Genomic DNA, 9,382 nt, shown 5'->3' with positions numbered 1-9,382 from the left:
TGTTGGCTTTGGCGACCTGCTGTATTTTTCCTCTCCATTGCCCGAGGTGACCACCTTGGCTTTTGTCAAGAGAGTTGTAAGTAGGGTACAAGATCGCCTACGGCCACATCACCCTGAATGCGCTCGATCTCGTCTGATCTCGGATGCTAAGCAGGGTCGGGCCTGGTTAGTACCTGGATGGGAGACCGCCTGGGAATACCAGGTGCCGTAGGCTTTTTTCCATTATGTTGTTGGCTTTGGTGACCTGCTGTATTTTTCCTCTCGTTTGCCCAAGGTGACCACCTTGGCTTTTGTCAAGAGAGTTGTAAGTAGGGTGCAAGATCGCCTACGGCCACATCACCCTGAATGCGCTCGATCTCGTCTGATCTCTGATGCTAAGCAGGGTCCGGCCTGGTTAGTACCTGTATGCGAGACCACCTGGGAATACCAGGTGCCGTAGGCTTTTTTCCATTATGTTGTTGACTTTGGCGACCTGCTGTATTTTTCCTCTCGATTGCCCGAGGTGACCACCTTGGCTTTTGTCAAGAGAGTTGTAAGTAGGGTGCAAGATCGCCTATGGCCACATCACCCTGAATGCGCTCGATCTCGTCTGATCTCGGATGCTAAGCAGAGTCGGGCCTGATTAGTACATAGATGGGAGACCGCCTGGGAATACCAGGTGCCGTAGGCTTTTTTCCAATATGTTGTTGGCTTTGGCGACCTGCTGTATTTTTCCTCTCGATTGCCCGAGGTGACCACCTTGGCTTTTGTCAAGAGAGTTGTAAGTAAGGTGCAAGATCGCCTATGGCCACATCACCCTGAATGCGCTCGATCTCGTCTGATCTCGGATGCTAAGCAGGGTCGGGCCTGGTTAGTACCTGGATGGGAGACCGCCTCGGAATACCAGATGCCGTAGGCTTTTTTCCATTATGTTGTTGGCTTTGGCGACCTGCTGTATTTTTCCTCTCGATTGCCCGAGGTGACCACCTTGGCTTTTGTCAAGAGAGTTGTAAGTAAGGTGCAAGATCGCCTATGGCCACATCACCCTGAATGCGCTCGATCTCGTCTGATCTCGGATGCTAAGCAGGGTCGGGCCTGGTTAGTACCTGGATGGGAGACCGCCTAGTAATACCAGGTGCCGTAGGCTTTTTTCCATTATGTTGTTGGCTTTGGCGACCTGCTGTATTTTTCCTCTCGATTGCCCGAGGTGACCACCTTGGCTTTTGTCAAGAGAGTTGTAAGTAGGGTGCAAGATCGCCTACGGCCACATCACCCTGAATGCGCTCGATCTTGTCTGACTTCGGATGCTAAGCATGGTCGGGCCTGGTTAGTACCTGGATTGGAGACCGCCTGGGAATACCAGGTGCCGTAGGCTTTTTTCCATTATGTTGTTGGCTTTGGCAACCTGCTGTATTTTTCCTCTCAATTGCCCGAGGTGACCACCTTGGCTTTTGTCAAGAGAGTTGTTAGTAGGGTGCAAGATCGCCTACGGCCACATCACCCTGAATGCGCTCGATCTCGTCTGATCTCGGATGCTGAGCAGGGTCGAGCCTGGTTAGTACCTGGATGGGAGACCGCCTGGGAATACCAGATGCCGTAGGCTTTTTTCCATTATGTTGTTGGCTTTGGCGACCTGCTGTATTTTTCCTCTCGATTGCCCGAGGTGACCACCTTGGCTTTTGTCAAGAGAGTTGTAAGTAGTGTGCAAGATTGCCTACGGCCACATCACCCTGAATGCGCTCGATCTCGTCTGATCTTGGATGCTAAGCAGGGTCGGGTCTGGTTAGTACATAGATGGGAGACCGCCTGGGAATACCAGGTGCCGTAGGCTTTTTTCCAATATGTTGTTGGCTTTGGCGACCTGCTGTATTTTTCCTCTCGATTGCCCGAGGTGACCACCTTGGCTTTTGTCAAGAGAGTTGTAAGTAAGGTGCAAGATCGCCTATGGCCACATCACCCTGAATGCGCTCGATCTCGTCTGATCTCGGATGCTAAGCAGGGTCGGGCCTGGTTAGTACCTGGATGGGAGACCGCCTCGGAATACCAGATGCCGTAGGCTTTTTTCCATTATGTTGTTGGCTTTGGCGACCTGCTGTATTTTTCCTCTCGATTGCCCGAGGTGACCACCTTGGCTTTTGTCAAGAGAGTTGTAAGTAAGGTGCAAGATCGCCTATGGCCACATCACCCTGAATGCGCTCGATCTCGTCTGATCTCGGATGCTAAGCAGGGTCGGGCCTGGTTAGTACCTGGATGGGAGACCGACTAGTAATACCAGGTGCCGTAGGCTTTTTTCCATTATGTTGTTGGCTTTGGCGACCTGCTGTATTTTTCCTCTCGATTGCCCGAGGTGACCACCTTGGCTTTTGTCAAGAGAGTTGTAAGTAGGGTGCAAGATCGCCTACGGCCACATCACCCTGAATGCGCTCGATCTTGTCTGACTTCGGATGCTAAGCATGGTCGGGCCTGGTTAGTACCTGGATTGGAGACCGCCTGGGAATACCAGGTGCCGTAGGCTTTTTTCCATTATGTTGTTGGCTTTGGCAACCTGCTGTATTTTTCCTCTCAATTGCCCGAGGTGACCACCTTGGCTTTTGTCAAGAGAGTTGTTAGTAGGGTGCAAGATCGCCTACGGCCACATCACCCTGAATGCGCTCGATCTCGTCTGATCTCGGATGCTGAGCAGGGTCGAGCCTGGTTAGTACCTGGATGGGAGACCGCCTGGGAATACCAGATGCCGTAGGCTTTTTTCCATTATGTTGTTGGCTTTGGCGACCTGCTGTATTTTTCCTCTCGATTGCCCGAGGTGACCACCTTGGCTTTTGTCAAGAGAGTTGTAAGTAGGGTGCAAGATCGGCTACGGCCACATCACCCTGAATGCGATTGATCTCGTCTGATCTCGGATGCTAAGCAGGGTCGCGCCTGGTTAGTACCTGGATTGGAGACCGCCTGGGAATACCAGGTGCCGTAGGCTTTTTTCCATTATGTTGTTGGCTTTGGCGACCTGCTGTATTTTTCCTCTCGATTGCCCGAGGTGACCACCTCCACTTTTGTCAAGAGAGTTGTAAGTAGGGTGCAAGATCGCCTACGGCCACATCACCCTGAATGCGCTCGATCTCGTCTGATCTCTGATGCTAAGCAGGGTAGGGCCTGGTTAGTACCTGGATGGGAGACCGCCTGGGAATACCAGGTGCCGTAGGCTTTTTTCCATTATGTTGTTGGCTTTGGCGACCTGCTGTATTTTTCCTCTCGATTGCCCGAGGTGACCACCTTGGCTTTTGTCAAGAGAGTTGTAAGTAGGGTGCAAGATCGCCTACAGCCACATCACCCTGTATGCGTCTGATCTCGGATGCTAAGCAGGGTCGGGCCTGGTTAGTACCTGGATGGGAGACCGCCTGGGAGTATCAGGTGCCGTAGGCTTTTTTCCATTATGTTGTTGGCTTTGGCGACCTGCTGTATTTTTCCTCTCGATTGCCCGAGGTGACCACCTTGGCTTTTGTCAAGAGAGTTGTAAGTAAGGTGCAAGATCGCCTATGGCCACATCACCCTGAATGCGCTCGATCTCGTCTGATCTCGGATGCTAAGCAGGGTCGGGCCTGGTTAGTACCTGGATGGGAGACCGCCTAGTAATACCAGGTGCCGTAGGCTTTTTTCCATTATGTTGTTGGCTTTGGCGACCTGCTGTATTTTTCCTCTCGATTGCCCGAGGTGACCACCTTGGCTTTTGTCAAGAGAGTTGTAAGTAGGGTGCAAGATCGCCTACGGCCACATCACCCTGAATGCGCTCGATCTTGTCTGACTTCGGATGCTAAGCATGGTCGGGCCTGGTTAGTACCTGGATTGGAGACCGCCTGGGAATACCAGGTGCCGTAGGCTTTTTTCCATTATGTTGTTGGCTTTGGCAACCTGCTGTATTTTTCCTCTCAATTGCCCGAGGTGACCACCTTGGCTTTTGTCAAGAGAGTTGTTAGTAGGGTGCAAGATCGCCTACGGCCACATCACCCTGAATGCGCTCGATCTCGTCTGATCTCGGATGCTGAGCAGGGTCGAGCCTGGTTAGTACCTGGATGGGAGACCGCCTGGGAATACCAGATGCCGTAGGCTTTTTTCCATTATGTTGTTGGCTTTGGCGACCTGCTGTATTTTTCCTCTCGATTGCCCGAGGTGACCACCTTGGCTTTTGTCAAGAGAGTTGTAAGTAGGGTGCAAGATCAGCTACGGCCACATCACCCTGAATGCGCTTGATCTCGTCTGATCTCGGATGCTAAGCAGGGTCGCGCCTGGTTAGTACCTGGATTGGAGACCGCCTGGGAATACCAGGTGCCGTAGGCTTTTTTCCATTATGTTGTTGGCTTTGGCGACCTGCTGTATTTTTCCTCTCGATTGCCCGAGGTGACCACCTCCACTTTTGTCAAGAGAGTTGTAAGTAGAGTGCAAGATCGCCTACGGCCACATCACCCTGAATGCGCTCGATCTCGTCTGATCTCTGATGCTAAGCAGGGTAGGGCCTGGTTAGTACCTGGATGGGAGACCGCCTGGGAATACCAGGTGCCGTAGGCTTTTTTCCATTATGTTGTTGGCTTTGGCGACCTGCTGTATTTTTCCTCTCGATTGCCCGAGGTGACCACCTTGGCTTTTGTCAAGAGAGTTGTAAGTAGGGTGCAAGATCGCCTACAGCCACATCACCCTGTATGCGTCTGATCTCGGATGCTAAGCAGGGTCGGGCCTGGTTAGTACCTGGATGGGAGACCGCCTGGGAGTATCAGGTGCCGTAGGCTTTTTTCCATTATGTTGTTGGCTTTGGCGACCTGCTGTATTTTTCCTCTCGTTTGCCCGAGGTGACCACCTTGGCTTTTGTCAAGAGAGTTGTAAGTAGGGTGCAAGATCGCTTATGGCCACATCACCCTGAATGTGCTCAATCTCGTCTGATCTCGGATGCTAAGCAGAGTCGGGCCTGGTTAGTTCCTGGATGGGAGACCGCCTGGGAATACCAGGTGCCGTAGGCTTTTTTCCATTATGTTGTTGGCTTTGGCGACCTGCTGTATTTTTCCTCTCGATTGCCCGAGGTGACCACCTTGGCTTTTGTCAAGAGAGTTGTAAGTAGGTTACAAGATCGCCTATGGCCACATCACCCTGAATGCGCTCGATCTCGTCTGATCTCGGATGCTAAGCAGGGTCGGGCCTGGTTAGTACCTGGATGGGAGACCACCTGGGAATACCAGATGCCGTAGGCTTTTTTCCATTATGTTGTTGGCTTTGGCGACCTGCTGTATTTTTCCTCTCGATTGCCCGAGGTGACCACCTTGGCTTTTGTCAAGAGAGTTGTAAGTAGGGTGCAAGATCGCCTACGGCCACATCACCCTGAATGCGCTCGATCTCGTCTGATCTCGGATGCTAAGCAGGGTCGTGTCTGGTTAGTACCTGGATGGGAGACCGCCTGGGAATATCAGGTGCCGTAGGCTTTTTTCCATTATGTTGTTGGCTTTGGCGACCTGCTGTATTGTTCCTCTCGTTTGCCCGAGGTGACCACCTTTGCTTTTGTCAAGAGAGTTGTAAGTGGGGTGCAAGATCGCCTACAGCCACATCACCCTGAATGCGCTCGATCTCGTCTTATCTCAGATGCTAAGCAGGGTTGGGCCTGGTTAGTAACTGGATGGGAGACTGCCTGGGAATACCAGGTGCCGTAGGCTTTTTTCCATTATGTTGTTGGCTTTGGCGACCTGCTGTATTTTTCCTCTCGATTGCCTGAGGTGACCACCTTGGCTTTTGTCAAGAGAATTGTAAGTAGGGTGCAAGATCGCATACGGCCACATCACCCTGAATGCGCTCGATTTCGTCTGATCTCGGATGCTAAGCAGGATCGGGCCTGGTTAGTACCTGGATGGGAGACCGCCTGGGAATACCAGGTGCCGTAGGCTTTTTTCCATTATGTTGTTGGCTTTGGCGACCTGCTGTATTTTTCCTCAAGATTACCCGAGGTGACCACCTTGGCTTTTGTCAAGAGAGTTGTAAGTAGGGTGCAAGATCGCGTACGGCCACATCACCCTGAATGCGCTCGATCTTGTCTGACTTCGGATGCTAAGCATGGTCGGGCCTGGTTAGTACCTGGATGGGAGACCGCCTGGGAATACCAGGTGCCGTAGGCTTTTTTCCATTATGTTGTTGGCTTTGGCAACCTGCTGTATTTTTCCTCTCGATTGCCCGAGGTGACCACCTTGGCTTTTGTCAAGAGAGTTGTTAGTAGGGCGCAAGATCGCCTACAGCCACATCACCCTGAATGCGCTCGATCTCGTCTGATCTCGGATGCTAAGCAGGGTCGGGCCTGGTTAGTACCTGGATGGGAGACCGCCTGGGAGTACCAGGTGCCGTAGGCTTTTTTCCATTATGTTGTTGGCTTTGGCGACCTGCTGTATTTTTCCTCTCGATTGACCGAGGTGACCACCTTGGCTTTTGTCAAGAGAGTTGTAAGTAGGGTGCAAAATCGCCTACGGCCACATCACCCTGAATGCGCTCGATCTCGTCTGATCTCGGATGCTAAGCAGGGTCGGGCCTGGTTAGTACCTGGATGGGAGACCGCCTGGGAATACCAGGTGCCGTAGGCTTTTTTCCATTATGTTGTTGGCTTTGGCGACCTGCTGTATTTTTCCGCTCGATTACCCGAGGTGACCACCTTGGCTTTTGTCAAGAGAGTTGTAAGTAGGGTGCAAGATCGCCTACGGCCACATCACCCTGAATGCGCTCGATCTCGTCTGATCTCGGATGCTAAGCAGAGTCGGGCCTGGTTAGTACCTGGATGGGAAACCGCCTGGGAATACCAGGTGCCGTAGGCTTTTTTCCATTATGTTGTTGGCTTTGGCGACCTGCTGTATTTTTCCTCTCGATTGCCCGAGGTGACCACCTTGGCTTTTGTCAAGAGAGTTGTAAGTAGGGTGCAAGATTGCCTATGGCCACATCACCCTGAATGCGCTCGATCTCGTCTGATCTCGGATGCTAAGCAGGGTCGGGCCTGGTTAGTACCTGGATGGGAGACCGCCTGGGAATACCAGGTGCCGTAGGCTTTTTTCCATTATGTTGTTGGCTTTGGCGACCTGCTGTATTTTTCCTCTCGATTGCCCAAGGTGACCACCTTGGCTTTTGTCAAGAGAGTTGTAAGTAGGGTGCAAGATCGCCTATGGCCACATCACCCTGAATGCGCTCGATCTCGTCTGATCTCTGATGCTAAACAGGGTTGGGCCTGGTTAGTACCTGTATGGGAGACCACCTGGGAATACCAGGTGCCGTAGGCTTTTTTCCATTATGTTGTTGGCTTTGGCGACCTGCTGTATTTTTCCTCTCGATTGCCCGAGGTGACCACCTTGGCTTTTGTCAAGAGAGTTGTAAGTAGGGTGCAAGATCGCCTATGGCCACATCACCCTGAATGCGCTCGATCTCGTCTGATCTCGGATGCTAAGCAGGGTCGGGCCTGGTTAGTACCTGGATGGGAGACCACCTGGGAATACCAGGTGCCGTAGGCTTTTTTCCATTATGTTGTTGGCTTTGGCGACCTGCTGTATTTTTCCTCTCGATTGCCCGAGGTGACCACCTTGGCTTTTGTCAAGAGAGTTGTAAACAGGGCGCAAGATCGCCTATGGCCACATCACCCTGAATGCGCTCGATCTCGTCTGATCTCGGATGCTAAGCAGAGTCGGGCCTGGTTAGTACCTGGATGGGAGACCGCCTGGGAATACCAGGTGCCGTAGGCTTTTTTCCATTATGTTGTTGGCTTTGGCGACCTGCTGTATTTTTCCTCTCGATTGCCCGAGGTGACCACCTTGGCTTTTGTCAAGAGAGTTGTAAGTAGGGTACAAGATCGCCTACGGCCACATCACCCTGAATGCGCTCGATCTCGTCTCATCTCGGATGCTAAGCAGAGTCGGGCCTGGTTAGTACCTGGATGGGAGACCGCCTGGGAATACCGCCTGGGAATACCAGATGCCGTAGGCTTTTTTCCATTATGTTGTTGGCTTTGGCGACCTGCTGTATTTTTCCTCTCGATTTCCCGAGGTGACCACCTTGGCTTTTGTCAAGAGAGTTGTAAGTAGGGTGCAAGATCGCCTATTGCCACATCACCCTGAATGCGCTCGATCTCGTCTGATCTCGGATGCTAAGCAGGGTCGGGCATGGTTAGTACCTGGATGGGAGACCGCCTAGGAATACCAGGAGCCGTAGGCTTTTTTCCATTATGTTGTTGGCTTTGGCGACCTGCTGTATTTTTGCTCTCGATTGCCCGAGGTGACCACCTTGGCTTTTGTCAAGAGAGTTGTAAGTAGGGTGCAAGATCGCCTACGGCCACATCACCCTGAATGCGCTCGATATCGTCTGACTTCGGATGCTAAGCATGGTCGGGCCTGGTTAGTACCTGGATGGGAGACCGCCTGGGAATACCAGGTGCCGTAGGCTTTTTTCCATTATGTTGTTGGCTTTGGCGACCTGCTGTATTTTTCCTCTCGATTGCCCGAGGTGACCACCTTGGCTTTTGTCAAGAGAGTTGTAAGTAGGGTGCAAGATTGCCTACTGCCACATCACCCTGAGTGCGCTCGATCTCGTCTGATCTCAGATGCTAAGCAGGGTCGGACCTGGTTAGTACCTGGATTTGAGACCGCCTGGGAATATCAGGTGCCGTAGGCTTTTTCCATTATGTTGTTGGCTTTGGCGACCTGCTGTATTTTTCCTCTCGATTGCCCGAGGTGACCACCTTGGCTTTTGTCAAGAGAGTTGTAAGTAGGGTGGAAGATCGCCTACAGCCACATCACCCTGAATGCGCTCGATCTCGTCTGATCTCGGATGCTAAGCAGGGTCGGGCCTGGTTAGTACCTGGATGGGAGACCGCCTGGGAATACCAGGTGCCGTAGGCTTTTTTCCATTATGTTGTTGGCTTTGGCGACCTGCTGTATTTTTCCTCTCGATTGCCCGAGGTGACCACCTTGGCTTTTGTCAAGAGAGTTGTAAGTAGGGTGCAAGATTGCCTACGGCCACATCACCCTGAATGTGCTCGACCTCGTCTGATCTCGGATGCTAAGCAGGGTCGGGCCTGGTTAGTACCTGGATGGGAGACCGCCTGGGAATACCAGGTGCCGTAGGCTTTTTCCATGATGTTGTTGGCTTTGGCGACCTGCTGTATTTTTCCTCTCGATTGCCCGAGGTGACCACCTTGGCTTTTGTCAAGAGAGTTGTAAGTAGGGTGCAAGATCGCCTACAGCCACATCACCCTGAATGCGCTCGATCTCGTCTTATCTCAGATGCTAAGCAGGGTCGGGCCTGGTTAGTACCTGAATGGGAGACTGCCTGGGAATACTAGGTGCCGTAGGCTTTTTTCCATTATGTTGTTGGCTTTGGCGACCTGCTGTATTTTTCCTCTTGATTGCCC

General features: G+C 52.1%; 17 non-coding genes and 24 pseudogenes across 17 annotated transcripts; all 41 read left to right on the top strand.

Moving 5' to 3' along the window:
- Positions 1-95: 95 nt before the first annotated feature.
- Positions 96-214, top strand: LOC143952839 (5S ribosomal RNA). Its single transcript, XR_013267977.1, has one exon. It is a non-coding gene; the product is annotated as a 5S ribosomal RNA (ribosomal RNA).
- A 109-nt stretch (positions 215-323) lies between these two features.
- Positions 324-442, top strand: LOC143947737 (5S ribosomal RNA; annotated as a pseudogene).
- A 109-nt stretch (positions 443-551) lies between these two features.
- On the top strand, positions 552-670 carry LOC143943754 (5S ribosomal RNA; annotated as a pseudogene).
- Positions 671-779: 109 nt separating this feature from the next.
- LOC143954967 (5S ribosomal RNA) lies at positions 780-898 on the top strand (annotated as a pseudogene).
- A 109-nt stretch (positions 899-1,007) lies between these two features.
- LOC143954821 (5S ribosomal RNA) lies at positions 1,008-1,126 on the top strand (annotated as a pseudogene).
- Positions 1,127-1,235: 109 nt separating this feature from the next.
- LOC143947385 (5S ribosomal RNA) lies at positions 1,236-1,354 on the top strand (annotated as a pseudogene).
- Positions 1,355-1,463: 109 nt separating this feature from the next.
- LOC143954058 (5S ribosomal RNA) lies at positions 1,464-1,582 on the top strand. Its single transcript, XR_013269083.1, has one exon. It is a non-coding gene; the product is annotated as a 5S ribosomal RNA (ribosomal RNA).
- A 109-nt stretch (positions 1,583-1,691) lies between these two features.
- Positions 1,692-1,810, top strand: LOC143944039 (5S ribosomal RNA; annotated as a pseudogene).
- A 109-nt stretch (positions 1,811-1,919) lies between these two features.
- On the top strand, positions 1,920-2,038 carry LOC143954966 (5S ribosomal RNA; annotated as a pseudogene).
- Positions 2,039-2,147: 109 nt separating this feature from the next.
- On the top strand, positions 2,148-2,266 carry LOC143944554 (5S ribosomal RNA; annotated as a pseudogene).
- Positions 2,267-2,375: 109 nt separating this feature from the next.
- Positions 2,376-2,494, top strand: LOC143947384 (5S ribosomal RNA; annotated as a pseudogene).
- Positions 2,495-2,603: 109 nt separating this feature from the next.
- Positions 2,604-2,722, top strand: LOC143954057 (5S ribosomal RNA). Its single transcript, XR_013269082.1, has one exon. It is a non-coding gene; the product is annotated as a 5S ribosomal RNA (ribosomal RNA).
- A 109-nt stretch (positions 2,723-2,831) lies between these two features.
- On the top strand, positions 2,832-2,950 carry LOC143947445 (5S ribosomal RNA; annotated as a pseudogene).
- Positions 2,951-3,059: 109 nt separating this feature from the next.
- On the top strand, positions 3,060-3,178 carry LOC143951129 (5S ribosomal RNA). The gene has a single exon (XR_013266430.1). It is a non-coding gene; the product is annotated as a 5S ribosomal RNA (ribosomal RNA).
- A 109-nt stretch (positions 3,179-3,287) lies between these two features.
- On the top strand, positions 3,288-3,396 carry LOC143949370 (5S ribosomal RNA; annotated as a pseudogene).
- Positions 3,397-3,505: 109 nt separating this feature from the next.
- Positions 3,506-3,624, top strand: LOC143954820 (5S ribosomal RNA; annotated as a pseudogene).
- Positions 3,625-3,733: 109 nt separating this feature from the next.
- On the top strand, positions 3,734-3,852 carry LOC143947383 (5S ribosomal RNA; annotated as a pseudogene).
- Positions 3,853-3,961: 109 nt separating this feature from the next.
- On the top strand, positions 3,962-4,080 carry LOC143954055 (5S ribosomal RNA). The gene has a single exon (XR_013269081.1). It is a non-coding gene; the product is annotated as a 5S ribosomal RNA (ribosomal RNA).
- A 109-nt stretch (positions 4,081-4,189) lies between these two features.
- Positions 4,190-4,308, top strand: LOC143946978 (5S ribosomal RNA; annotated as a pseudogene).
- A 109-nt stretch (positions 4,309-4,417) lies between these two features.
- LOC143951128 (5S ribosomal RNA) lies at positions 4,418-4,536 on the top strand. Its single transcript, XR_013266429.1, has one exon. It is a non-coding gene; the product is annotated as a 5S ribosomal RNA (ribosomal RNA).
- Positions 4,537-4,645: 109 nt separating this feature from the next.
- LOC143949368 (5S ribosomal RNA) lies at positions 4,646-4,754 on the top strand (annotated as a pseudogene).
- Positions 4,755-4,863: 109 nt separating this feature from the next.
- Positions 4,864-4,982, top strand: LOC143947407 (5S ribosomal RNA; annotated as a pseudogene).
- Positions 4,983-5,091: 109 nt separating this feature from the next.
- LOC143952659 (5S ribosomal RNA) lies at positions 5,092-5,210 on the top strand. Its single transcript, XR_013267814.1, has one exon. It is a non-coding gene; the product is annotated as a 5S ribosomal RNA (ribosomal RNA).
- A 109-nt stretch (positions 5,211-5,319) lies between these two features.
- LOC143952934 (5S ribosomal RNA) lies at positions 5,320-5,438 on the top strand. The gene has a single exon (XR_013268063.1). It is a non-coding gene; the product is annotated as a 5S ribosomal RNA (ribosomal RNA).
- A 109-nt stretch (positions 5,439-5,547) lies between these two features.
- Positions 5,548-5,666, top strand: LOC143948478 (5S ribosomal RNA; annotated as a pseudogene).
- Positions 5,667-5,775: 109 nt separating this feature from the next.
- On the top strand, positions 5,776-5,894 carry LOC143943653 (5S ribosomal RNA; annotated as a pseudogene).
- A 109-nt stretch (positions 5,895-6,003) lies between these two features.
- On the top strand, positions 6,004-6,122 carry LOC143946674 (5S ribosomal RNA; annotated as a pseudogene).
- Positions 6,123-6,231: 109 nt separating this feature from the next.
- On the top strand, positions 6,232-6,350 carry LOC143952460 (5S ribosomal RNA). The gene has a single exon (XR_013267635.1). It is a non-coding gene; the product is annotated as a 5S ribosomal RNA (ribosomal RNA).
- Positions 6,351-6,459: 109 nt separating this feature from the next.
- LOC143952827 (5S ribosomal RNA) lies at positions 6,460-6,578 on the top strand. The gene has a single exon (XR_013267966.1). It is a non-coding gene; the product is annotated as a 5S ribosomal RNA (ribosomal RNA).
- A 109-nt stretch (positions 6,579-6,687) lies between these two features.
- Positions 6,688-6,806, top strand: LOC143952343 (5S ribosomal RNA). The gene has a single exon (XR_013267529.1). It is a non-coding gene; the product is annotated as a 5S ribosomal RNA (ribosomal RNA).
- A 109-nt stretch (positions 6,807-6,915) lies between these two features.
- Positions 6,916-7,034, top strand: LOC143946286 (5S ribosomal RNA). Its single transcript, XR_013265196.1, has one exon. It is a non-coding gene; the product is annotated as a 5S ribosomal RNA (ribosomal RNA).
- A 109-nt stretch (positions 7,035-7,143) lies between these two features.
- On the top strand, positions 7,144-7,262 carry LOC143954676 (5S ribosomal RNA). The gene has a single exon (XR_013269641.1). It is a non-coding gene; the product is annotated as a 5S ribosomal RNA (ribosomal RNA).
- Positions 7,263-7,371: 109 nt separating this feature from the next.
- LOC143945599 (5S ribosomal RNA) lies at positions 7,372-7,490 on the top strand. The gene has a single exon (XR_013265133.1). It is a non-coding gene; the product is annotated as a 5S ribosomal RNA (ribosomal RNA).
- A 109-nt stretch (positions 7,491-7,599) lies between these two features.
- Positions 7,600-7,718, top strand: LOC143952045 (5S ribosomal RNA). The gene has a single exon (XR_013267260.1). It is a non-coding gene; the product is annotated as a 5S ribosomal RNA (ribosomal RNA).
- Positions 7,719-7,827: 109 nt separating this feature from the next.
- On the top strand, positions 7,828-7,959 carry LOC143949483 (5S ribosomal RNA; annotated as a pseudogene).
- A 109-nt stretch (positions 7,960-8,068) lies between these two features.
- LOC143946789 (5S ribosomal RNA) lies at positions 8,069-8,187 on the top strand (annotated as a pseudogene).
- Positions 8,188-8,296: 109 nt separating this feature from the next.
- LOC143945993 (5S ribosomal RNA) lies at positions 8,297-8,415 on the top strand (annotated as a pseudogene).
- A 109-nt stretch (positions 8,416-8,524) lies between these two features.
- LOC143949343 (5S ribosomal RNA) lies at positions 8,525-8,643 on the top strand (annotated as a pseudogene).
- A 108-nt stretch (positions 8,644-8,751) lies between these two features.
- LOC143951496 (5S ribosomal RNA) lies at positions 8,752-8,870 on the top strand. The gene has a single exon (XR_013266763.1). It is a non-coding gene; the product is annotated as a 5S ribosomal RNA (ribosomal RNA).
- Positions 8,871-8,979: 109 nt separating this feature from the next.
- On the top strand, positions 8,980-9,098 carry LOC143952475 (5S ribosomal RNA). Its single transcript, XR_013267649.1, has one exon. It is a non-coding gene; the product is annotated as a 5S ribosomal RNA (ribosomal RNA).
- Positions 9,099-9,206: 108 nt separating this feature from the next.
- On the top strand, positions 9,207-9,325 carry LOC143948611 (5S ribosomal RNA; annotated as a pseudogene).
- Positions 9,326-9,382: the final 57 nt, after the last annotated feature.

Source organism: Lithobates pipiens, unplaced genomic scaffold, assembly GCF_037356315.1.
Source record: "Lithobates pipiens isolate NorthernLeopardFrog02 unplaced genomic scaffold, aLitPip1_a1.2 Scaffold_30, whole genome shotgun sequence".
Taxonomy (NCBI): Eukaryota; Metazoa; Chordata; class Amphibia; order Anura; family Ranidae; genus Lithobates; species Lithobates pipiens.
This window is presented reverse-complemented; position numbering and strand designations above follow the sequence as displayed.